The sequence below is a fragment of the Prionailurus viverrinus genome, unplaced genomic scaffold (assembly GCF_022837055.1).
Source record: "Prionailurus viverrinus isolate Anna unplaced genomic scaffold, UM_Priviv_1.0 scaffold_33, whole genome shotgun sequence".
In the NCBI taxonomy this organism is placed as follows: Eukaryota; Metazoa; Chordata; class Mammalia; order Carnivora; family Felidae; genus Prionailurus; species Prionailurus viverrinus.
Window position 1 is genome coordinate 4,969,546 of NW_025927604.1, and position 25,691 is coordinate 4,995,236.

The 25,691-nt window shown below is 46.3% G+C and overlaps 1 protein-coding gene across 1 annotated transcript in view; it reads left to right on the plus strand.

Moving 5' to 3' along the window:
* Positions 1 to 2,116: 2,116 nt before the first annotated feature.
* The window catches only part of LOC125158266 (uncharacterized), a 106,546-nt gene continuing 82,971 nt past the window's right edge, over positions 2,117 to 25,691 (plus strand). The window contains exon 1 of the mRNA XM_047845111.1: positions 2,117 to 4,374. The gene's annotated coding sequence lies outside the window, so the exon portion shown is untranslated. The remainder of the gene's footprint in view (positions 4,375 to 25,691) is intronic.

Genomic DNA, 25,691 nt, shown 5'->3' on the forward strand with positions numbered 1-25,691 from the left:
AGAGAGAGAGAGAGAGAGAGAGAGAACATGAGCAGGGGGAGGGGCAGAGAGAGAGAGGGAGGGAGGGAGGAGGGAGAATCCTAGGCAGGCTCTGCACCGTGAGCGCAGAGCCTGACGCAGGACTTGATTTCACGAACCGTGAGCCGGTGGCCCGCGCCAAAATCAAGAGTCGAGCGCCAAATCAATCGCGCCAAATCGAGCGCGCCAAAATCAATCGACTGAGCCACCCAGGCGCCCTGATGCATTGCAATGACTTATGAGCCTCTTAGTATAAAAGGAGGTGGGGCTGGATGCAGAGGGTCAAGGCATCCTTCCGGCTTTTCCACGTACCCACCTTCCTCACCTCACAGACGTCCTCACAGAGGATGTCACCACCTGCAAGGCGCCCCCGCAGACGTGCCGCGACAGGTGAATGAGATAGCATCTCTGGAGGGTCTGCGAAGCTCGGGGGTGGTAGAGGTGGCCTCAGAGATTATGAAGCCTCGGCTTCTCCCTTGCTTTGCTTAGAGAGAGACAGGGAGCGACAGAGAGACAGAGGGAGAGCGGAGGTTAACATGAGCCAAAGATACAGGACCGAGCGCCTCAATTCCCGTGTCTGGTTCCAGATGAAATACCACTCGTGCAGGGAGAGGATCGTGCGGGGCTGGCAGTTCTGGAGGCCAGTCGATTCTGTGCCATTCCTGGAGGAAGAGAGTAGGTAGGTGGAGGCCACAATGTGTCACTCTGTCCTGGGGGTATTGAGTCTCCAGTTTCCAGTATTATGGCCAAGCTAAAGCTATGGACCCGTAGATACAGTGATCTACTTTAGGTTTCAAGATTTGTTATCTCCTAAGTGAGACCAAGGAGATGGCTTTTGCAAAGGTTTCCAGGGGGGGGGGTGCCTATACCAGAATGCGACGTCTACAGGAAGGAACCCAGTGTGGTTTTCATTAGGGCTTTAAGGTCTGAAGTCACTGAGGAGCCTATTGCTTTCCCAAGGAAAGATGCGGTTAGAGTCTCTTTCCCCTTCCAGATTGCAGGACCTCGTGGCCCCGTGTCCGTCCGCCGTAGCTCACTGGGGGCCAGAGGTGACTTCAGAAGGGAGTAGGGCCTCCGATGCTGGCCTCCGCTCCTGTTCACAGGGCTGCCTCCTCTGAGTTTCCACGCCTGGCTAAATGCGATCACGCCAAGGTGTATGCAACAGTGAAGGCACGTATTACATGCTCAGTGGATGTTGTTATAACAAAGATCATCATCTCTTCTCTGCAGGGAACGTGGCTATAAAAGGGAGTGACCACGTGCCTGCGTGTTTTAGGCGCTTGGGGAACGTTACTCTTTTCTCTTAGATGTTCTGTCGCGACAGACAAGGATTGAGCATGAGAATAGAAGGTGACGTTTGCAGGGCTGACAAAAGCGACCAGAACCTTAGAATTTTGGAGGAGTAATGAGGAGACAGAGGTGGGCAGCTCTCAGTTAGGTGCCCACACATGTGTGCGCGTGCATGAACCGCTCACGCGCAACACGGAGGCTGTGATGTTGAATGTGACGTGATGTTGAATGTGCCAGGAGTTGGCTCAGATATGAGGCACGCTGGAGGGGCCTTGCCCTCACTCAGATGCAGGGGCCGACCCGGAGGCTGGGCCTGGACAGAGGTGCCTCACCTGAGGGGTCCAGTAGGTGACCCTTCTTCATACATGGAAGTGATGGAAGGCAGTGCATTTCAGAAGCCCGATGGATTTCTCTAGGTTCCCGGCAGTTGGAGGGAGGGCACCCCCACTGGGGTAGGAGGCAAGGGGAGCTGAGAGCTGAATGATGAAGCAGCAGGTGGGAGAACCACCCCGAAGAATTTCTCAGCTCAGGCGTGCATTGCCCAAACCAGGTTTGTATCAGAAGCCCGAGCATCTTACGGGGTTGGGGGTCACTACCTGGTGACCGGTGTGGACGGAGCTGGGAGGCCACACACACCTTTGTCGGGGGAGGAGCCTCCCTGCTGCATGTCTGGGGAGACAGACTGCTGAAAACCTTGTTGGGTCGGGGCACCCGGGCTGTCCAGTCGCCCTGTGCAGAGGGACAAGTCTCAGCTGTGGTTGGGATGGCGTGGGCACCTTTGTCCCAGCCAGGGACTCTCCAGGTCAGTAAGGGCGTCTCCGGATGACTGGCCAAGAAAGCAAGTGCTAGCAGGTGAGGGGTCCACTGTGAACTGAGACCAAATGCAAAGGGGTCTGATGAGGTGACAGATAAGGGATACTTTATTGTGGCTTTTATGATCATTGGTCATTTACAAATCTTCCCCGGGGCTTACCTGCTTTGAAACATAGTATTTCTACAACACAGGCATCTACGAGTTGGCTATTCAGCTGTCATAATATTTGATCATTAAATTCCACAGATGAGGAACTCGACCTTTGAGATAAGTAATTTGCCCAGGTTTACGCAGCGTGAGAGGTGGAAAACGTGACCGGCCTCAGAGCTGGTGCTTTATCTCTTGGCCTGAGTGTCCTAAACTCATCCGGGTTCTCAGAAGTCAGAATGGGTTGGTTGGTTCCCTCCTGAAGGTCATTTATAGCGATGTGTGCATTCAGCCGTTGCCTGCAGGCAGCCTCTGGTGCTGTGTGGGTGTGTGCTTGTGAGTATGGGATGTTCACTGGAGCCTGCATCAGATTCCATCTAAGCCAACCAGGGGCCCTTCCCACCGGCTGTCACCAAACACCCAGCAAGGCCATTTGGCTGTTTTATAGCACACGTGAGTGAGGCCAGGCTGGGTTCTGTCGTATGATGAGGCATAATTCCCTCTCGTGAAGCCCCGGAAACGTCTGTTTCTCTTCAGCCTGTTTAAAGGTTTTGCTTTATGAGATATTGGTTAATGAGCACAAAGTAATAATCATTTGCCATTAAAAACAGGTGCTCGTCCCTGCACTTGACGCTGGTGTCTGGGGCCCGTGGGAGAAGAGCTGAGTCCATACGCGGTGCGTAGGCGTTGACGGAAGGAGGCTGCAAGCCCCAAGTGGGCAGAGCATCCAGCCGAGGCCCCCTGAGCTTGCGCTGGGTGCTGTCTTACTACCACCGGTCCCGTTGGCTCAAGACCTTATCTTCCCAGCCCTGTGGACGCCCTGTCCAAATACAGGAAGGGCCCCACACGCTGGAGTTAGTCTGGTGGGCCTGCACTGTCGCCCTGATCTTCCTTAGAAAAATACAATTGACTGCCTAGAAAAACGCCCAAAAACAGATGCCAAGAAAACTGGTGACTGCTCACTGTGCATGCCTGATTCTCCAGGAGCGGTAAACCCGACTTTACTCGAGCAAGGCACTAGACTGTAGCCACGAGCAGCACCACCACCAAGCTCTTGGGCTCCGGAACGCGATTTTGTGCTACAGGGCCTTCTCAACGCCTGTAACATTGCCCCAGCGATGCTACAGCTGTTGGCCGTGAGGGCCACTAGTTGGCCTCTTCGTGTTGGGGTCCACGTCAGAGATTTTATAGGAAGCATGGGACAGAAATGTAAGAAGCCATGATTCTTTATCTGCTTAACCAAAGTTCAGTTTGGTTCCCTCAGCATGTCCAGAAGCAAAAGTACGAAACAAGGCTTCTCCTTCCCCTGGATTGCGCCTTAGAACCTGGGAGCCTGGGAGCCCACCCACACCAAGGTCATATCCCAGAGAATTAAGTCAGAACCCCTGGGGCTGAGACGTAGGCAGCAGTGGTTTCTCTTGGGCTCTTGATCGCATCGATGTGCATGCAGCCTCTCTTGAGAACCACTAGTGGGCCCGGGCTTAGAGAAGACAACAGGTGTGTTTGTTATATTAGAGAAACCAATCTTACTCCATTCTGAAACAGCCAAGTTATTTATTTTTCAATAGCTCCGTCTGGCTCTAGAGTGTTATTTTTGGATCCTCAACATTCAGCAGTCAATAAAAATGCCTTGAACTTGAGGGCTACAGAGCACTCCGTGATGTTCCATTTCAGATACTCGCTCTCCATTTATTCAATAATGATTGCCCGGGTTTCACTTACCGCTAGGCGTTGTGCTGGACACAAAGATACAGCTGACCTCTGCGTGAGAAGTCATAATCCAGTGCGCGAGAGAAACACGTAAGCCAACGACTCCAGTCCGGTGTCAATGAAGGGAAACCACTTTATAGCAAGGGTCTCAGTGAAGACAGGGTCCATCCCGGCGCTATCAGATGTATGCAGATCCCCAGATTCCAATGATAACAGCTGCTTAGGTCAAGACCACTGGTCTGGACGGCTCTGCTTGTTCTCACCAAACATAAGAGCACCGCCTCTGTACTTGGGCTTTAAGACATGTTTCACAGCACCTTCTGTTGGAAACTTCATGCACGCACCTGGCCCAGGGCCACACTCTGCATTTAAATGAAAGTCCACAGCTCTGGGTGGTAGGTCACTATAAATGTATTTCACTAATCGGAGATGTTGGGTTTTTAGTTATTTTTCCCTTCCTGGCTACCAGCCTCTCTCAGGGGGCTGCTTTAGGTGAAGACACTCGTCTTCCGTTGCCCACACTATAGAGCTCCAGACTCAGTCCAGCCTCCTGTTGTTTGAAGGGGCGGGGTTGGTGCAAGGTACTAACTCAAGACCAGGTCCCTGGAAGAACATTAGCTGAATGAGCTGGGGTGCAGACCCAACCCACCCCCACCCCCCGCCCCGCCCCCGCAGGTGTGTGGGCGGGGCCTTTCCCGCCACCGGGTAGACTCCAGCTCCCGCCAGCCGATGCATAGCAACCAGGAGGATTTTCTCCCACCAAAATACACCGCTAATCCTTGCTGCCTCCTCCCACTCCACGTCTACTTCCCCAAATCCACATATTTGTGCAACAATTTCCAAGCCTCGGGTTCTGCAAAACTCCTTTGCACATCAGACGTTTAAGTCTGTTCATTTATCCCAATGACTTCGTCTCTTCCTTTGACATTCTCTTGGTGAACAGGGGACTCGGGGGAGCCTTTAGTCATGACTCCTGCCCACAGGTCCATATCAGGGACTGTATCACTTATGCTGTATGTTGGGCACATCATTATTTTATGGAAATTAAGAGGTTATGTAAAGAGTAAGGGTACTTATTGGGAGACTGAGCTCTACTTCCTGCTCTCCCTCAAAGGTATTGCCTGAGCTGGGGTGGGCTGTTTGGAATCCCAAGGCCTTGATTTGCTCCCGTGTAAGATGAGAGGCTGGGGTTCTGTCCCAGTCCTAATTTGAGCTTTTGGTGTGAGACCGTAAAAAAAGAAGGAAAAAAAAAATCTAAGTCTCAGTTAAAGACAACTGAAACACCAGCAATTCAATGGCTTATCCAGAAAGCTTGTAAGGGAGTTTTGGATCACTCTAGATCTTTTTTTTAAAAAGCAGCCCTCTGCCCCAAGTGATAAGCATCTCTTGACCAGTCAGTCCATCTGGGCATGGCACTCAAAGCTTCTTACCCTTTTATCTCCCAAATATCCCGTGGCGAGTCAGTGTAGAAGTCTGTGTCACAAGTGCAGTTCCCAGTGGGTGCACACTCTATGTGACGGCTGTCTTCCTGCCTTTCGCAGACCCGATGGTGGGAAACTCCAGGGCCGGACATTCCTAACGGCCTCTGCACACAGCGCTGCCTTCTGTGCCCAGCATGTCCGCTTCCCGACAGTTGTAGGTGACAGACACCTGCACCAGTGGAGTGGCTAGGGAACGTCGCTAGGTGTGTGTGTGCTTTAAGGAAGAAAAAAAAAAAAAAGGAAGCAGAGGAGTTGGGCTTTTTCTCTTTAGCTTTTGTGGCTGGCTGCTTCCTGCTTCATAAATCTGGGGTGGGAGGCGGGGGAGTTGGCGAGCCTCGCCCCACGTCCCCAGCCTGTGGGAGGGGCGTCAGGGCGGCACCTCTCTGACCAGCTGCCCGGCCCATCTGCAGCTGGGATCGCTCCGTGATCTACGGCCACAGTGCTGCTCAGGGGGCCTTTAGTGCTGCTTCATGGCAGCTGGTGTGAATGGGAGTGGAAAAATAAACCCTTTTCTTCCCCAACATCAGGAAAAAATGCTCCCAAAGACAGACAGACACACACACACACACACACACACACACACACACACCTCAACCCTTCCTGGTTGCAGTTCTCAGCCTGTGATCTGAGCCCCTGGGTTGGGGTTTTTACTTTTGAAGGTCTGTTGTTGCTTGGAAGCAGATTGAACCCCCAGTGATGTATCAAGGTCATTGGCATCCAAGTTTCCAGCCTCCAAGGGAGCTAGGAGGAAAAACCCAGGAAAAAGGACTGGTCTTGAATTAAGAGGAAAAACATGTCCATTTCCATTCCCGTTGGATTTTAATTTCAAAACACATACCATAAAATGACAGATTGCAAGCAGCTATTTTCCAAGCCAGTGGAAACTCTGTGTTTTACTGGACTAGCTTGGTAATGCAGGGGGCTGGCTGAATATGGACCGTGGGTCTGTGTGCTTTTAACTCCGCGCCCGTGCCCACACCCAGTACCCAGCAGTCCCCGGGATCTTGTGCAAATGCCCCTTCGTTCAAATGGGCTCTACTCCTCTCTGAAAGTACCCTGCCTCAGTTAGCACAGGATGGTGATAGGAACTGAGTGAAAGAACACGCATGCGTTTTTTTTCTTCCTCTTGGCAAGTATTTTTAATAGTTACTAATAAATCCAAGCACTCTTTAGTCTTTGGTTAAGAAAAACCCAAAGCCCTGGGGCACCTGGGTAGCTCAGTCGGTTAAGCGTCTGACTTTGGCGTAGGTCATGATCTCTCGATTCCTGAGTTCAAGCCCCATATCGGGTTCTCTGCTGTCAGTGCAGAGTCTGGAGCCTGCTTCCCATTCCGTGTCTCCCTCTCTCTCTGCCCCTTGTCCACTTCTGCTTTGTCTCTCTTCCTCTCTCAAAACTTAATAAACATTAAACATTAAAAAAAAAGAAAAAAAGAAAAACCCAAAGCCCTGAAAGGGCTCAGAGCCCACAGAGGGAAATGGAACTAAGTGCATTAGAGTAGTAGGTGTTAGGGCAGGTATTTTCAGAGGACCCTGTGGGGTGCAAAGGAGGAAGTTACCAAGCCTGCCACTGGGGAGAGGCCTCAGCAAAGGAGTGGGGCATTATGGTTAGAATTGCCAATTCACACGGCCCAGAGTACAAGCCACCATCTTCAGGAAGCCCCTTCTGTCATTTCAGCCTAAAGTGATTTTTGCTTCTTCTGGGCTCCAATAGTTTAGTTTCTAAAACTTGTTTTTACTAGTTCTGAATGGATATCTAATTTCTAGCCCTAGACATCACGGGGGCAAGGACGGTGATGATACACCTTGTATTCCTACTCATACTTGGCAGGATAGATAGATAGCACATGTTTCTTCTTTGCCTTGAATAGAGAGCTGGGCAGGAGTCAGCCTCGCTCAAGTTCATGCTAAGATCTGTGCGCCTTTGGCCTTCATACCGTGCCAGGCCCTGGCCGGCTCAGGTCCAGTGTGGACAGATCGGAGGTGGAGGGTGAGTTCGTTGCCTGCAAAGCATCCTCAGGAAAGCTGGCCTCCTGATGAAGTTAGTATCTGTAAAGGTCCTTTGTCCTACTGCTGTGATGTGGGGGAAGGTTAGCACTAGTTGAAAGAGAGCATGCTAACAGGAATCAAGAGAACAAGGTCTAAAGAGAGCTACAGTTGAGGAAACCTGGATTGGCGTGATAAAATATACCGTATTAGAAAGGTCACGGTCCATGGGCTTCCTTATTCTGCCACTGTGGATATGTGACCCGGTGTCTCTAAGCTTTGGTTTCTTCATCTTTAATTGGCACTTGTGAACTACATTTTAATAGTGAGGAATTAATGATATATATACACACATGCACACACACACACACACATGCATATATATACATATATATATATATACATATACATATATATATATATATATACACACATGAGAATGCTTCACAAATTACTGTCATATAGAAAAAAAAACTGGATTAGGACTCACATAAAGACAATTATGGAAAGGGAGCCCATGCATTTCTCTTTAAAATCACAGTAACAAATGTGTATGGTTTAGAAAATTCAGAGTAATAAAAGCTTAAAGAAAACCTGTAGACTCTATAACGCTCTTCCTTAGGCCCCAGTCTGCTGCTTCAAACACCTTGCTGTTTCTTCTGGTGTAGAACTTCAGATTTCTAATAATACATACTTACTCTATTTTAAAAAAAAATAAGCACATCCTCTGTTGACTTACACTGTGAAAGGTGAGGGTTCGTACAGCACACCACGTGTTCACTGCACCTATATTTTATTAAAAATTGATTTTTTTCTATCCACCTGCTAATAATTCTTTCTGAAAAGGTATTTAAAGTGCCACTAAATACTATCCAATACTTAGGATATATATTGGTCCCGTTGCGTTATTGCTGTTAAGACATCCTGAGACCTCCCATCCTTAGGCTCCAACACGGACTGTTCCATGGTGAGCCTGTGGTTCAGCTGTCACCCTGGCACTTGCCTTTACAAGTTTCTGGGAAACCCACTTTTTGCCACACCTCATTTGGTTTGCCTTCTTTCTAAATTTCATGACTTTCTCTTTTCTTGGAAATTTCCTTTTTCACTTGTTGGAGCACATTCTCCAGTAGCTTTCTGAGGAAAAAAAATGTGCATAAGATGTTAATCTGGTGGGAGACTGCATGTAAAAATACAATTATTTGGAGCGAAGATTTTTGTTTTGGTTAGATAAACAGTACTAGATCAGAAATTATGTTAATCTCTGAACATTGGATTCTGCAGATAATTATTTCATTGAGTTGTAGCAATTGTTGTTATGAATCCCATCTGAGTCCTTATCTTTAAAGATGTGTTTCTTAGCCCTGAAGCTTTAACTCTCTTTTCCTTATGCTTGGTATTCTGAAAGTTTGCCATGATGTTTCTTGCTACAGGTATTTTATTCATTTATTTATTTAGTGGGTCACTTTATTAGTTTCTTGTGGCCACAACAATCACCACTAACTGGGTGGCTGGAAACAAAACAAATGTACCCTCTCAAGTTCCAGGAGCTGATAGTTTGAAATCGGTTTCCCTGGGCTGGGATCGAGATGTTGGCAGGGCCAACATCCTGCCTGCAGAGGGTCTAGGAGAGAACTTTCTCCCTGCCTCTTCCAGTTTCTGGTGGCTGCTAGTGCTTCTTGGTTTGAGGCTGCACTACTCCCTCTCTGCCTCTGTGGCCGCAGTGCCTTCTCTCCTGCATGTGTCAAATCTCCTCTGCCTCTCTCTTATAGATACACAAATGGTTGCATTTAGAGCCCACTTGGATAATCCAGGATACTCCCCCCCAGGTCAAGACCCTTAACTTAATAACATTTTCAAAGACATTCACAGGATTTAGGGGTTAGGTCATACACATTGTCTGGGGGCTGTTATCCAGCTGGCCATGGTCACTCAATAGGAACTAAAGTCCTTTGGTCCGTCCTTCCTTCCTTCCTTCCTTCCCTCCTCTCTTTCTTAATTAAAGTATATTTGACACATTACATTGGTTTTAGGTGTACAACATAGTGATTTAACAAGTCTACATTTATGCTGTGCTCACCACAATGCATCTGTCACCATACAATTCTATTATAGTACCATTGACCACGTTCTCTATGCTGTGCCTTTCATCTCCGTGACTTATTCCTTCCATAACTGGAAGCCTGTACCTCCCACTCACCTTCAGCCATTTTGTCCATCCCCCAACCCCCTCCCCTCTGGCAACCACCAGTTCGTCCTCTGTATTTTTCAGTCTGTTTCTGCTTTGTTAGTTTACCTGTTTTCTTTTTTTAGATTTCACATACAAGTGAAATCATATGCTGCTTGTCTTTCTCTGTCTGGCTTATTTCACTTAGGATAGTACCCTCTGGGTCCTTCCATGTTGTCACAGATGGTTAGATCTCATTCTTTTTTATGGTTGAGTAATATTCCATTGTCTGTATAAACCACATCTTCTTTATCCATTCATCTGTTGATGGACACTTAGGTTGCTTCCACATTTTGCTATTGTGGATAATACTGCAGTGAACATAGGGGTGCATCTTGCCTTTGGAGTTAGCGCTTTCATTTTCTTTGGGTAAATACCCAGTAGAGGAATTACTGGATTGTATAGTTTTCCTATTTTTAATATTTTGAGCAAACTCTATACTGTTTTCCACCATGGCTGTGCCAGTTTTCATTCCCACCAACAGTGCACGAGGATTCTTTTTTTTCCACATGCTCATCAACATATGTTATTTCTTGGCTTTTTTTTTTTTTAAACATTTATTTATTTTTGGGACAGAGAGAGACAGAGCATGAACGGGGGAGGGGCAGAGAGAGAAGGAGACACAGAATCAGAAGCAGGCTCCAGGCTCTGAGCCATCAGCCCAGAGCCCAACGCGGGGCTTGAACTCACAAACCGCGAGATTGTGACCTGAGCTGAAGTCGGACGCTTAACCGACCGAGCCACCCAGGCGCCCCTCTTGGCTTTTTAATACTAGCCATTCTAACAGGCATAAGTGATATCTCATGGTCATTTTGATTTGCATCTCCCTGATGATGAGTGATATTGAGCATATTTTTGTTTGTCTGTTGGCCATTGAAGTCCTTTCACTCCAAGACATTTTCCTTCGTTATTTATTTAACTATTCTTCCCTTCCATTTATTCCATGCTTTCTGGGACTCCTGTGATTGAGACCTTTGATTTCCCTGATGAACCTTCTTTTTTAAATTTTTTTTTTTCAACATTTATTTATTTTTGGGACAGAGAGAGACAGAGCATGAATGGGGGAGGGGCAGAGAGAGAGGGAGACACAGAATCAGAAACAGGCTCCAGGCTCTGAGCCATCAGCCCAGAGCCTGACGCGGGGCTCGAACTCACGGGCCGCGAGATCGTGACCTGGCTGAAGTCGGACGCTTAACCGACTGCGCCACCCAGGCGCCCCTCCCTGATGAACCTTCTTAATGTCTTACATCCTATTTAACATTTCCTATCATTTTTATTCCAGTTTCCAAGAGATTTTCTAAAATGTAGCTTCTGGCCCTTTAGCGTGTTTTTAATTTTACAGATTTTAGTTTTAATATCTAAGAATTCTGTTGTTCTCTGATTGTTCATACTTAACAGCATTCTGCCCATGGTTTGTTGATGTAATGTGTTATCTCTCTGAAGACTTTAATTAAATATATTTTTTAAGTTTCCTTCTCAATGCAGTGCCTCAGTTTCCCTCCTTTTTCTTGTTCTTCAGCTTTGATTTGTCTTTCCTGCTAGAGGCTTTCCTTGGATCTCTACTGTTCTTGGTTTTTAGCTTGGATGCAAGAGTCACGTACATAAAAGGTGATGGGAAGGGGTGTGTGTGTGTGTGTGTGTGTGTGTGTGTGTGTGTGGCTTAGGGATTGGTAAGCTTCACTTAAGGTGATTGGTGTTTGGGATGGATGTGGCTGTGTACCTGTCTGTTCTCTCAGGGTCCCCCATTCTCCACAGATCTATTCTCTATCTCTTGCTCAGGGTGTGCTGGGAGCCAAGGAGAGGAAGTTCGGAGGACATCCCCTTCATTATGGTGGCTTCGTTCCCTCTGTCTTCAGCCTCATACTCTACCTTCTGTCCCTTTTTCACTCCTGTCTGGAGACTCCGGTTGGGTTTCTCCCTGAAACACACACCCAGTGTCCCACCCAGATGGTGGGTGTTGCTGCCTCACTGCCCCGGGATGGGGAGGCATCTGGTCTAGCTCTTTGTATGGGCATCTAACCGATTCTACTGTTTTAGCCTCTCTTCTTACTCTTGCTTCTAGAAGTAAGTGGAACCTTCATTTCCTGAGATTTCCTGTGGCCTGTGTATTAATAAGCAATTGACTTTTAAATACAATGATTTAATTTTTTTGTTTGGATAAACAACAGACATTGAGCACATACATTGTCCCAGTTAGCATGTGAAGCATGATCTGGGAAATGTGAATGCTTTGATGTGGTAAATTACCCATGGAGGAGACATGTAGGGGATTATTAAAAACTGAGTTGAGAAAGGTCAGGAAGAGCTGATCAAAAAATCCCTGTATGCTGGACCTTTGAGGTTGAATTCATTTTGTGGGCTGTGAGGCACCTACGAAGGGTTTGAAACACAGAAGCAATATGTCTAGCAGCGAGTTCAAAAAGGCACGCTCACCAAATCCTTGTCTCTCTTCAATGATTTCTGTGGCTTTTTTCTCTTGTATTCTCCTTTTCTTCTTTCATGGTCTTTCTGATAATAAACACTTTCATTATAAATATCCCAAGTGGATTTCCTTTCTTTGGGTTTGACATATCTAAGTATCAAGTCATCCTATAACTAATTTACTATTCTTGTCTTTTCTTTTTCTTTCTTCCTTTCTTTTCCTTCCTTCCTTCCTTCCTTCTCTTTTCTTTCCCTTTCTTTCTTTCTTTCTTTCTTTTCCTTTCTTTACTTCCTTCTTTCTCTTCTTTCTTTCTTTCTTTCTTTCTTTCTTTCTTTCTTGTTTTTATTGTTGTTGTTACAAGCACAAATAGTTTGATTTGTTTGAGGAAGATTTTTAAATTATTATTAAAATAAACAGTTCACACCAGTAAAAAGAAATCAGTGCTTACAATAGCTGAAAATGGATAGACATAGAGATTTGGAACATCTTTGATAACTGAACAGGAGGGCAGCTTCAAGACTTGTGACTAAAGGTTGTCCAAGATTCCCATATTTTAAAGATTTGCAGGCAAGCTCAAAACCTGCTTAAAATAAGGAACTCGGGTCTCAAATGCCGCCTTGCACTTGTCCTGCATATGGATAGTGCTTATTTTGTAAATGTCATCCCAGGGAAGGTCAGAGCCACCCACCTGGTCCTCATCTTTACCAGCTGTAAAAAGAGAAAGCTGTAGAGAGGGAGCTTCCAAAAAACTTACATCTCTGGCCATGTACAAAAAACTAGGAAAGAAGCCAAATGTGCTGAATACCTACTATGTGCAGGTCACTGTGCTGGGCACGTCCTCCCCCATTTATCGTACTTCCTGGAGCTGTAACAAGACACAGGTGGTTTTATGACCGTCTTCAGATGGCAAAACGGGCTTTGAGGTCAACAGGTCCAGGTCACAACGGTGGCTCGGGGGAGAGAGCAGTCTGCGCCCAGGGCTGTCTGGGGTCTCACAGCTGCCTTTTCAGGTTTCAAGAGAGTCAGACTGAATCATATGGTTTCTTCTCGTCACACACTGCCGAGAGAACGAACTCCAAATGCTACTGTGTGTTTGAAGGGGAAGCAGGGCTCTTTCGCGCCTCCTTGTCAGCAGTGACAGTCCGCCTTCCTCCAGTGTGGTGCAGAGGGTCAATTTAAATCCTCCGAAGTGCCAAGCGCCCCATCTGCTTCTCCATCTGAAATGGGAATATTTTGCTCTTTTTTTTTTTTTTTTAATCGCGATTTGGTCTTTCAGTGTTTTGTGCTGCAGCCTTCAGCCCAGATGCCAATGAGGAAACTGTATTAAGCGATAAGGGGGAAATCAGTGAAATTAAAATGAGCGAGAGAGGAAGATTGGCAATGGGAACTACAAAAAATGAAGTCTTGCTGTGATATCCCATCCAGGTGTGATGGGGAACGACAGTGTGTCCCTAAGAGATTCCAGCAGTGCTGACAAAGCCCCCATGGCTGGAGTGGGGGGGGGTCAAGACGGCCCCAGAAGGTGTGCCAGAAACACCTTGAAGAGCCTGCTCACCGATGCAGCCGCGCTATGGTCCAGCTGCTGTGTATTAAGGATACTCATATTTCACGTGTGCTCGCCTGAGAGGGGAGCGTGGCAGTCACACACCGTACGTTGGGACCTGCAGATTGTTAGTTTCACATCCACGTGCAAAGCTTCAACTCTTCCGTTACAAGCAGTGTTTTGGAGAATCATAGAATTACAGAGTTTGAAGCCACCAATCGTTGAGGTCACAGGGGCTAGGGGTGGGGATCATGGGATGAGCACTGGTTCGGGAGTCACAGGACCCGTGTGTGCGGCTGGGCGACCTCCAGAATCTCCCGATCCCCAGCTGGAAAATGAAGCTGGGGATGGCGCCACGGAGTTCATTAGAGTGCGGGTGAGATGGCCGTGTATAGCACAGCATGCCAAGGTAACAAGGTGTCGGTAACGCTCACCGCATCTGAATCTCTCATTTCATAGTTGGGGAAAGAGAAACCAAAGAAGTAAAATTATTATTTTCCTTTTTACTTTATAATCGCCATCGTTTAGCTTTTGTATATGCAAAAGGGGTTAAACTAATTTCTTCAAAACTTTGGAAACTCTTGAGTTATTCTCGGACTCCCTCATTTGATACATAGAGAACTATGACTCAGAGAGGTGAAGACACCCTGCTGAGGACGCACAGCCTCATCTGAGACCACCCACTTCTACAAACCCGGAGATAACACTCTTGCTATCAAACCGAAACTCTTCCGTTTAGGTATTAGGCACATTGATTTGATGGATCCCGTATGGAGGTCAAAATAAAAGCTGAGCTTTATATCCATGATGATAAAATATTTTTGGAATACAAAAACAATCATTTCTAAAGTATTTATATAACTACGTAAGGAGCAGGTCGCTTTAAAATGTGCCTTGGGGCGCCTGGGTGGCTCAGTCAGTTGAGCGTCCAACTCGACTTGGGCTCAGGTCGTGATCTCACGTGTTCATGGGCTCAGGCCCCATGTTGGGCTCTGTGCTGACACTGTGGAGCCTGATTTGGATTCCTTCCTTCTCTCTCTCTCTCTGCCTCTCCCCCACTCATGTGTGCACGCACGCGTGTGCCCTCTGTCTCTTTTTGTTGAGTATATGGTAAGAATTTGATAGACACTTCAAATGTTGCCTCACTTAAAAGTGAAGTCAGGCACCTGGCTGGCTCAGTAGGTCATGCCTGTGACTCTTGACCTCAAGGTTGTGAGTTCAAGCTCCGTGTTGAGCATGGAGCCTACTTGAAAAAAAAGTTAAGGCAAATTAAAATCACTAATAATAGAATTATTCCCTAACATGAAAGGCAAGTGGAAAATGGACATGGATAATAAATGTCTCTTGTTCTAATTTCTGGGGTTTTAAAAACTGGAGACTTGTATCTTTGGACATGTAGGTCCTGTAAAGTGAAGGCAGGTGAGACTACGACAGTGTGCATTAGCTCAGGGCAGGGAAGACCAAACAAGGAGAACATCCCTCATCACCTGCTGTGCCCTGGGGTGTGGGAAATGGACCTTGGCCGTCCTTTCCTGGAGGGAAGTCTGTCAGCAGAAGCCGAAGGTAGGTCAGGGTCTTCCTGAAGGGAGGCTGGCTTGGCCTCCAGTGACAGAGACAGAGCACCCTGTCTCCTGGAGGAGGGCCCACCAATGGTGAAAATGGCTCTGAATCACAGGGTCCAAGGGCCATCTCAGAGCAGATCCCTGGCTGGCCGCTCTGTGTCAGGCCAGAGAGCTCTTTGATTTCTTTGTTTTCCATCTCAGGAGACATTTTCTGTCCTTGTTTCTTGTCTTCCTGTCCCTGGCCACTCCTTCAATGTTGCTTGTTAAGTGCGGCAGTGCCTACTGCCTGCAAAATGAACCCACTTATGCATCCAGATGTTGGAAATCTGAAAGCGGTCTTGGCCCCACGGAGAAATTTCCTCTGAGAAATCACCAACTCTGTCCTCAACAGCAGGTGTCACTCTTGCAGCGGAAAACGAGCCAGGGCCCTGGCTAGCCCAGCAGATATTTTTACCCAAAGGAGAAAAGACCCAACGTGAGACACAAACTTGGCAAAGGAAACTCCGAAATGAATGTGGAGTCTCATAAAAGGCTATAAATTATCAGCATGTCTTTAAAGGCTGAGCTATTGGCTTTGAGCTGATGAGCTCCCCAAGATCACCTCCTCAAGGCCCAGGAAGGAGGCAGAAGGAAACAGGCACCGAACCTCCTCCTCTCCTGACCACAGACCTCGGGAGCACCCCGCGCTCGAGTCCTAGATTCCTAACGACACCGTCAGCAAGAACTTGTGCAGTGGGACGTGCAGAGTGTACTTGATTTGCCCAAGGGCAGGCAGAGAGAAGGAAAGCAGCGCAGGCCCCACTCACCGCTCCTTCCCCCACTCCTTCCGGTAGAGGCCCCTAGGACAGCAGTGCGCATGCCCGGACTTCTCCCAGCTGTTCGCCCACGCACACGGAAATCCGCCAATGCTTCCGGCTGGGGGACTGCTTCCCAAGGGCCCTGGTGGTTGCCCCTCTCGGCGCGATCCCTTTGCGCTGAAATGTGCTTTGCTGTTTGCAGAGGTACTTGTTCATTTAAATCCAGGCATCGTGACATATAAATAAGAAGAATTTACCGACCTTACGCATACATGAGAAAGGCCTATTTCAGCACGGAGAACTTGGAGACACAGCTTAGCCCTTCGCCATGGATTTAGGTAGACTGTGTGCAGACCTCACAGACAGAGAGAACCAAAGAAATGAAGAAAAACTGGGAGAGATTGGGCTGGGACTGGATGGGTCCAGAGTGAGATCCATCGGTCTTCCCCAGCAGGATCTCTGATCCCCAGGAGGCGGTGCTGGGGGCGGGCTGGGAGCTGCAGCCACCAGTTAGTTGAGTGGCTTATTCTTCCCATCGAGTCAAACTCAGGGCTCCAGGCCCTGAGCTGTCAGCACAGAGCTTGATGTGGGGCTCAAACCCACAAACCGTGAGATCATGACCTGGCCAAAGTCAAATGCTTAACCAACTGAGCCACCCAGGTGCCCCGCCCCTATTTTATTTATTTAAGTGTGGTTAGCATATAGTATTATATTAGTTTCAGGTGTACTACGCAGTGATTCAACAGTTTTCAGTGCTCATCACAACAGGTGCAGTCTTGACCCCTTTCACCTATGTCACTAGTTAGTTCATGTTGTAATTAAGAAATCATCCTTGCCATACCTCTGTTGGATTCTTCTGTTTACCTCTGTTTCTCTCTTTTTAAAAGAAGTAACAGTTTCTATTTCAGAGAAGTTTTATTTCTGTAGAAAATTGGGCAAGTAGTCACAGGGTTCAGGTAGACCATCTATGCTCTGCCAGTTTCCCATTATTTTCAGTGGTCATTAGTGCTGTTTGCTACAACTGAGCCAATAGGCAACAGTATTTACTAAAGCCCACTGTTGACATTAGAGTTCATTCTTTGTGTTGTACATTCCATGGGTTTTGACAAATGCAGAATGTCATGTATATACCTGTACTTTGTCATAGAGAATAGTCTCACTGCTCTTAAAATTATCTGCCCCCCCCCCCCAATTCATCCATAACCTGAGACTGGTTTTAATTCTTGACCTGTAACTAGCTAATTGTGTGACTAAGTTGGTCATCTGATCTTCCCAAGCCCCGACTTTCAAATCTGTGAAATAAGATTTATAGTGTCGTATACTTTATGGGGTTGCTGTGAGGAATAAGGGAGAAGAGGAATATAAACGTACTGAGGATAGGGGCACCTGGGTGGCTCAGTCGGTCAAGCATTCAATTCTTGGTTTCAGCTCAGGTCATGACCTCATGGTTCATGAGATCGAACCCCTCATTGGGCTCTGAGCTGACATCGCGGTGCATGCCTGGGATTCTTACTCTCTCCCTCTCTCTTTCTGCCACTCCCCGGCTTGCCTCTCTCTCTCTCTCAAAATAAATAAACATTAAAAAAGTACTGAGCGTAAATCTTTATGTATTGCAACCTTGCATTAGTAAGTGTTTGTTAATAATAGATAAGTAGAGTAATACTTGGCTTTCCTTACATAAGTACTGACCTTTCTGGCGAGAAGCGCCCTCAGACATAAGAGGAAAGAAGGGTGTTTGTCTCTTGCTGCACCGTGAGCGGTGCATAGGGTTGACAGAGGGCTTCATGCACTATCCTGAAGCTAGGTCCCACCTAAGTAGGAGAGAGTCTTGATCTTAATCCTCAGTGCCCATCAAGGGCACAGGAAGGAGAAGTGATGTCATAGGGGCTACATGTTTGCCTCAGTTCAGATAAGTCCTGAGTGGCCAGGGAAGCCTCCCCGGGTGATGCAGTTCATTTTGTAGCCCCTTAGCTCCAGACCCCAGTCTCACAGACCCTTAAGTCCACATCCCATTAATCTAAGCTGCTACTGCTGCTTAAATCCTGAATCAATTTACCTAGTCCTTTGGTTGAGATCAGGGATTTAATTCCTGAACTCCAGAGTGGAATTTCTGTAATCACTCTGCATCATCTCTAGTCACAGGATAGAGCAAGACATGAATTTTTCAACCTGCCCCATCAGAAAGATTCAAGAGAATCCATGCAGACTCTGCCCTCCCCTGGTGAGGTCACCAGTGGGGCTGACTGTCCTCCAGCCACTTCCCTGCAGTACTGTTGGGGCCAGTGCACAAAGGGCCATAATTTGAAGTAAACATCATAGGTGGTAGATATGAAAACCAGTATAGAAAGAGCTGGAGATGCCCCTTATATCTGGGGGCAGGACATTCTAAATGAGTCATGTTCTCCCCTTTTCTCCTTCTCTTCCTTCTCTTAGATTTCTGTACCAGACTTAAGTTGGTTTAGAGTATGGGATCGATGTAAATACAGGGGTAGAAGTAGGTCAGATCTCCACTGCTGTTTTAGAAGGGTAATGACCTTCCTTAACTAGCTCTGACTGTTTGGTCTGGAGCAGCCAGAGGGATGGACTTCCTTGGAAGTGACCGTCACATTTCATGTCCTAGGATGAGATGAAATGTCCCCAGATGTAGCAGCCACATGCAACAACGTGAACTCCCAGAGTGCAGGTAGCCCAGAGCACCCAACCCAGCAGGGAAATCACAGCCCTGAACCTGAGTGCTCCCTGTCTGGGCTGCATTCTGGGGGTGGGGGCCTGTTTACTTCATCTGTTTTCCTCTACTTCTTATCAGAATTTTGACTGCAGTGGTACAAATTTCTAGCAGATCAAATATCTGTTTCTAACAACACAATATCTATTTCTATCAGAGATTCTTTAACTCAAAATATCTGAAAATTGTAAGAGAATTAGTTGAGAAGGGGCCAAGCCCACACTATGGAATGAGGAAAAAAGTCTCCCCATTTTATTTGACCTATTCTTGCACACCTTCAAGTACTGTCTGTATAGTGGTTCTAATATTAAGTTCCTCAGCCAAGTGTGATTGAGGTAATCATCTCTATGAAGGTCCGCCCTAGATTTATCGTACTCTCTTAGCCACATTCCACTGGTCTCTGCTTCTGCAGGCACCTTGCTGTCTGATCCCATGTCAATACATGCTAGAACACAACCTCCTTTATTATGTTCTTTCAGTGATTTTCAGAAAGTCCTTGACTTCTAGTTCCGGTTGCTTAAAATATCACCATAAATACCTATTCTTCTCAACTGTATTCCCCTAGGGGATTGCCTTCCTCCCTCTGCTTTGCCCACCTCAGCTAATGACTGGATAGAGTGGGGCAGGGGCAGGGGGGGTGGACTCTGGCTCAAGTTTTGCCCACATGTCTTCCACCAAATGCCCCGACCTGTCCCATTAAAAACATTCTGTATTTCCTGTATTAAAAATCTTGGAAGAATTCTTCAAAGTCTGTCATTTGCTTATTTGTATTACTGTTTGCAGAATAACTTCTAGACTAAGTTCTGAAATGATAGGAGATCCGTATCTTCCCATCTTTGGACATTAACCGTCTTGCAGATGTGGAGGTAGAAGTGGCTCAGGGCTTTAACATTTAACCAGTTCATGCATGTTGACAGACAACCAAGATAGGAGTCATTGATGGGCTGCCCAGTCTTCATGGGCCCCATCATGCCGTCTAAACACCCATCATTTGCTGATTTTGAGGGACTGAAGCTGAAATCACAGCTTCCCACCTTAACTGTGAGCCTCACTTACAGGGGCTTTCAAAACCTGTGAGCTGCCCCAGCACCCGTGGCTCTTCCTGGCTCCCCCGGGACAGCTGTCCTTGTAGAAGTTTGTCCTACCAAGGAAAAACTTTAGTTTGAGTGAGGGGAAATGTCTCTGCTTCAGCCCTACTGCTCTGTCTTCTGGAAAATGTGTGAATTTAATCAGAACCACCAACAGTAAGTTTTGAAAGGATAACCAATAGCAGAAAATAAAAATAGGTAATTATTCCAAATTAAAGGACAACCAGGGAACTGCTGGCTGCAGACCTTGTGCTTGCCTGTGCGTTGTTCAGTCTGGAGAGCCGTAGGTGCCAAGAAGCTTGGGTGTCTTTTCCTAGGTCCCCTGTGAGGTGGGGATGCTGGGACACAGTCTGTTCCCTTGGCTCTACTATTCTGTGCTTCTGAGCTCAATTCTTGGGCTACATTCTTGGGTTACTTCTGAGGCGAATGCTGGAAATTCAGAAGGGAGAGTGAGGCAGAACATGGAGAAACTTAGAAAGAAAAAAATTACAGAAATACTCTGTAAAAAAGGCTAGCATAAGGTCCAAATTTCCTTGTTTCATGCTGGATTTTGTATCTGTGTGGAACATAGCCTGAAAGGGATAGACTGTATTAGGACAAAAAAGAGCTACTGTTTTCCTGCATTGCTGAGACTGGCAATTATTAAGTGGAATAAAAATATACAGCGTGGCAGAGGGTGAGAGGCCTGAGGTGTGCTCATACACAGCTTGTGTGAAAACAGTTTGTTGTTACCTTTCTGCACACGATATCAGAAGCTTTAAAAACGTTCATTGCTTTGACCCACTTCTAGATTTATACCAAGGAAGTTATTAGTCCAGTGCCAAGATACATATACACAAATGTTCATTAGAGTGTTTTTAAAAATAAAAATAACAAAAGTTAATCAGTTGTAACGTTAATAATTTAAGGCTGCGTAGCAAATAATAGTATGAGTCCCATGTGTTGGCATCCACAGCCACTGAGATGATCACGAACGTTACATGAAGATTGTAAGGAACATATCATGAATGCAATGAAATTGTTAATATGGAAGCCTGATAATCGATTACAGATAGCACATCCAGTGTGATTTCACTGTGTAATGTGAGTGTATATGTTCTAAACCTATAGGAAATAAAAAGACAAGTCCCCAACAGGCTATAAGGAGATAAAAAAAAGATTACCCCCTCCCTACAATTGGGTTAACATAAATCAAAGTAAGTTGGTATTAATACCCCCTTATCACTGAAGAGATTACACAGGACTTTTTCCTTTCCTGTTTTTTCTTCTCTGCATTTTCTTCTCTCTTGTTTTTAATTTTTTGTTAACGTTTATGTATTTTTGAAAGAGATAGAGACAGAGTGTGAGCTGGGGAAGTGCAGAGAGAGGAGACACTGACTCCGAAGCAGGCTCCAGGCTCTGAGCTGTCAGCGCAGGGCCTGATACGGGACTCCAACTCATGAACTGTGAGATCATGACCTGAGCTGAAGTCAACTGCTTAAACAACTGAGCCACTCACACGCCCCTCTTCTCTGCATTTTCTATTTTTCCATATAAGCATGCATTATTCGCATACTAAAACAATGAAAGTTAAAATAAAAACAGGTAAAATGTCAACAGGAATTTGGATATTCTTTCCTTAAAAGAAGAAATCAACAGTGATGTGATTGGCCTTTGTTTTAAAAGTGAAAGCTTTATAAATTTAAGTTTTTTGTTTGTTTTGTTTTTTGTTTTTGTTTTTTGTTTTTGTTTTTTTGTAGTTTAGGACCCTTTGAGTTTCTCCCAGTTCCTCCCAAGCTACAGTATGGAAATGCCAGCTGCCATCTGTTCAAGTATTGACCTAGATCATCAGGGAAGAAAATTTGTGCTCAGAAAAGAAATGCAGAAGAGAATTCAAAGACTGAAAATACCATCAAAGCACAAAGCAAATTGTTCTTCCTTAGAGAAAACCTAGCTCAGGCTGCTGGCTCCTGTTCCCTCCAAGCTTGACCTTACTTTTGTAATTCTTTCAACAAAGATACAGCGGAGAGCATAGATGTGTGGCCATATGGGTATCTTCAACCATCTTCTCTTATGATGAAGAAAACTGTCCTGTTTCTATGAAGTCACACTTGAAGATGATGTTCCTGTTCTTCTGGAACATGATTCAATATATGCAATAACTGGTTAGCCCTGGGTGTGAACTAATCAAAATGAACCCTGGTCGTTAAAGAAAAAAAGGGGCTGTGATTATATTTGCATGCTGGCTGAATACCAGGGAAGCTCTGATGTAGTCACATACCTTCCAATTAAATGATTTGGAAGGGCATGTTGTTTTCGCTCTTTTACAGATGAGAATCTACAGTGTGTCACTTAGAATAGTGATCGGTTTCTACTCTATCAAGTGGAACTTCTTCAGCTTGAGGATGATGGTCTGATTGAGTTAAGGGTGTCTTTGGATTCTGACAGAGGAGGCTTTGAACCTCAGTTGCAACCCTCATCAACTGCATATTCTTGGGCAAATGATTTAAACATTTAGGCTTAGTGTCCTAAACCACACAATGGGGGTAAAATTATTTCTCTTGCCCAACTGTAGCACCGCTGAGATAAAGTGTGCAAGATGCCTCCGTGTCCAGCAAGAATAGATACGTAGTCCATAGTAATTCTTCTTGTCAATGTCACTGATAAAACAAAGTTAAAATAAAGTCGGATTTTTTATGAAATCCTGCTTCACTTGGAAGCAGTTTTTTTCATATGAAATCATCTAAAAAACACACAATTTCTGCAGCCACTGCAAATATTAATTAGCAGTCTAGCAAGAAGCCGGTCACAATGCTGAATGTCAATGTGTTAAAATGTCTCCTAGTTACAAGACAGTAGCACCTTGCTAATTTGCCATTAAGGGGCCCCTGGAGCTGAGAGAAATGACAAAAATCTGTGTGAAGAAGAAATTCGCACTGACTAAATCAAGCTTCTTCAATTCTGTAAAAATGTGCTACTTTTGTTACTTTTGCTTTGGAGGTTTTCATGATAATCTTTACAATTGATGGGGTTTTCTGCAGATGAACATTTACCTCTTCAAATCAAGTTTGGCAAAATTTTTTTTAAACCTTAAACGACAAAATCTTCTCACTGTGGACCTGAAACTAGAGACTTATCCAAATGTAAATCTCTCAAAATTTTGCAACTGGCTGTCCCTTCAAAATCAGCCCATTCTATTGCAGTAGCATCAGGAAATGTCAAGATTACTTGGTATTCCCATACACATATGAGGAAGTTTAAGAGTCAACCCAACAAGAAATATAGCATGATCCGTTTCAGATGGGGATTTTGTATTGAAAAAGCCAACGTTTTGAATTCAAAGAAGCCTGTATTTGATTTCTAATTCCAAACTGAGTGTGTGACCTTTGGCCACACAGGTCAAATGGGGACAATTTTTCCTACCTGAACAGGGCTCATAGAGAAGTACGTGGTGTTGCTCTAGAAGATTGGGCACTCCGTCCGTGGTGGTGGGCAATTTCTCTGATCGTATTTATATTTGTCAAGGAAACATCGTTGGAAAGAAAAAAAAAATCCTCCTGTTCCAAATTCTATCCTCAATTCCAAACTTTTCGCCCCTCACAAATAGATTTGGAGGTCTCGGATATCTCCTGTAAGGACCCAGTAAAAACAGGGAGGCACGTGCTTTCACAAGAGCGCCTCGGTAAGAAGTCGTTATTCCAGTGATTCGCACCATCTTCCCCAAGTGTCCTGGTGCACAAAACTCATCCAAAATGTGCCCTGCACAGTGAGACTTTGCAGACTGAGGTTTCCTTCAGGGTGTCTGGCAGCTCCATAAGTGCGTGTCAATCCAGAGTCAAGACCCTGGAGGGCTACCCAGGGTCTCACACCATTAGCTTATTTTTGTCAACGGGGATCCTGTGTCTTGCAAGCAGAGTCCCCATTTTAGGCAGGAGGTCGGCCAAGGCAGTGGAGGCAATGCGGTGTTGTTTACATCAGCCTGAGCTGAGGAGCCGGGACCTGGGGTCCGTCTGGGGTCCACCTGCCATGGGCTGTAGAACCTGGGCGAGCGCACCTCCTCGAGGGTAGACCTCCGCGTCTACAAGGCCCATCCGAGGCCCCGCCCTGCACCCCGATCCTGTGTTTTGGAAGCGGATGTGCCCGAGTCTAGGTTTGCACAAGAGTCCCTTTATTCAATAAAGAAATGACAAAGAAACAACTAGTTACAGACACTACTGTACGAAAGCGATTTAGTGATTGGAAACAACATATTCTAACTGGGCTCATTTTCATGTTTTAAGAGTTAAGACTGGAAGGGGAGTCAACGGAGAGTTTTGCCCGTGTGCTGCATATATTTACAAACAAATTTTAGCAAATAATAAAATTCCTCAATTCAGACACTTAGGTTCCCTAACATTATTTCATATTCTTGTGTCGTAATTTAAGAAGCTTTGTTTGCCTTCCAAAGATTAATGCATAATTGTATGCATATAATAACGGGTCTCTACCTATAAACTTGTGGTGATAGAAAGCCACCACTGTTTGTCATGAAAAAGCCTTTAGCAGGTCAAGCTCTTGGTTCTAATGAAGTTATATTTACAACCCCGAGGTATAAACCATATCGTAACGTCCAACGCTTTTCCAGAGTGAATTTCCTGACTGGCCTTGACCTGAGATCTTTAACTCATTCAGTCCTCGTGAAAAATCTCTAGGCTTGGGAAAGCAGTAACATTATTTCCATTTTACAGAGGGAAAAACCGAGGCACGGAGGGATTAACTATGCTGTCCAAGGTCACAGAGCTTGTTAGTGGTAGAATCTGCTAGGGACCCCAAGCAGGGTGAGTTCATTGTGTTTTTCACAAAAAGCAGAACTACTTTGGCTAAAGCACCCAGGCTTGGGGGCCCAAGAGCCACAGACACTTCACTGTAACTTCCTCCTTGGGACAGCAGTTCTCAGTGCAGACGCAGCGCAGCCCTCGGCCCTCCACCTTTCCTCTGCTCTCACTACACGACTCTGGTGTTTTTCTCCTGTCCTATTGCTTTAAACAGCATCTGTGCTCCCAAACGCTTATCTGAGTCCCTGCCTGGAACCCCAGGCTTCTACGACCACCTACCGGCTTGGTATCTCTTGGTCTCTTGGTGGATCACCGCTTTCATGTGTCCCCAGCTGAACTCCTGGTCCCTCCACCCTACGCACACATGGAGCTGCCTCCCCTCTCAGCAGGTGACAGCCCGACCCCGCACTCGCTCAGCTACACAGCATCTTCAGTCCCATCTACCTCCCACCGTTCATGTGGACAGTCCTCCTGGGTCATCTTCAGAATAAACCTCCGCATGTCCATTCCTCCGGCAGATCCAGACTGGCCTCACCGCGCCCCTGGATTATCACAGCTGCTCCAGATTTGCTCAGGCTTTTCTTGCCTTCCTAGCATGGTCTGTTCCTGACATGGGAATGGAGTGATCCTTTTATTTTTTTAATGTTGCATTTGTTTTTGGAAGAGTGAGGAGCAGAGGAGGGGCAGACCGTGAGGAGCAGAGGATCTGAAGCAGGCTGCAGGCTCCGTGCTGTCAGCAGAGAGCCTGATGTAGGGCCCGAACTCACAAACTGCTAGATCATGACCTGAGCTGAAGTCACTCAGCCGACTCAGCCACCCAGGTGCCCTCAGAGTGATCCCTTGTTGGAAGTCCCATTATTTCAGGCCTCTGCCCACAACCTTCTGGTTGTGAGTCTCCAACTCACCCCAGGTAAGAGTTCCTTGACCTAACTGCCCTCCCCACCGGCTCTGCTCTGCTGGCCAGCTGGCCTCGCCTCTCCTCCCAGTGTCCTGGCATCCTCCCTGTTCCTGTGACATGCCGAGCAGGTGCCTGCGCCAGGGTCCCTCCCTGTGGTTCCTTCTTTTGGATACTCTGCCATCGGATATCCTTATGGT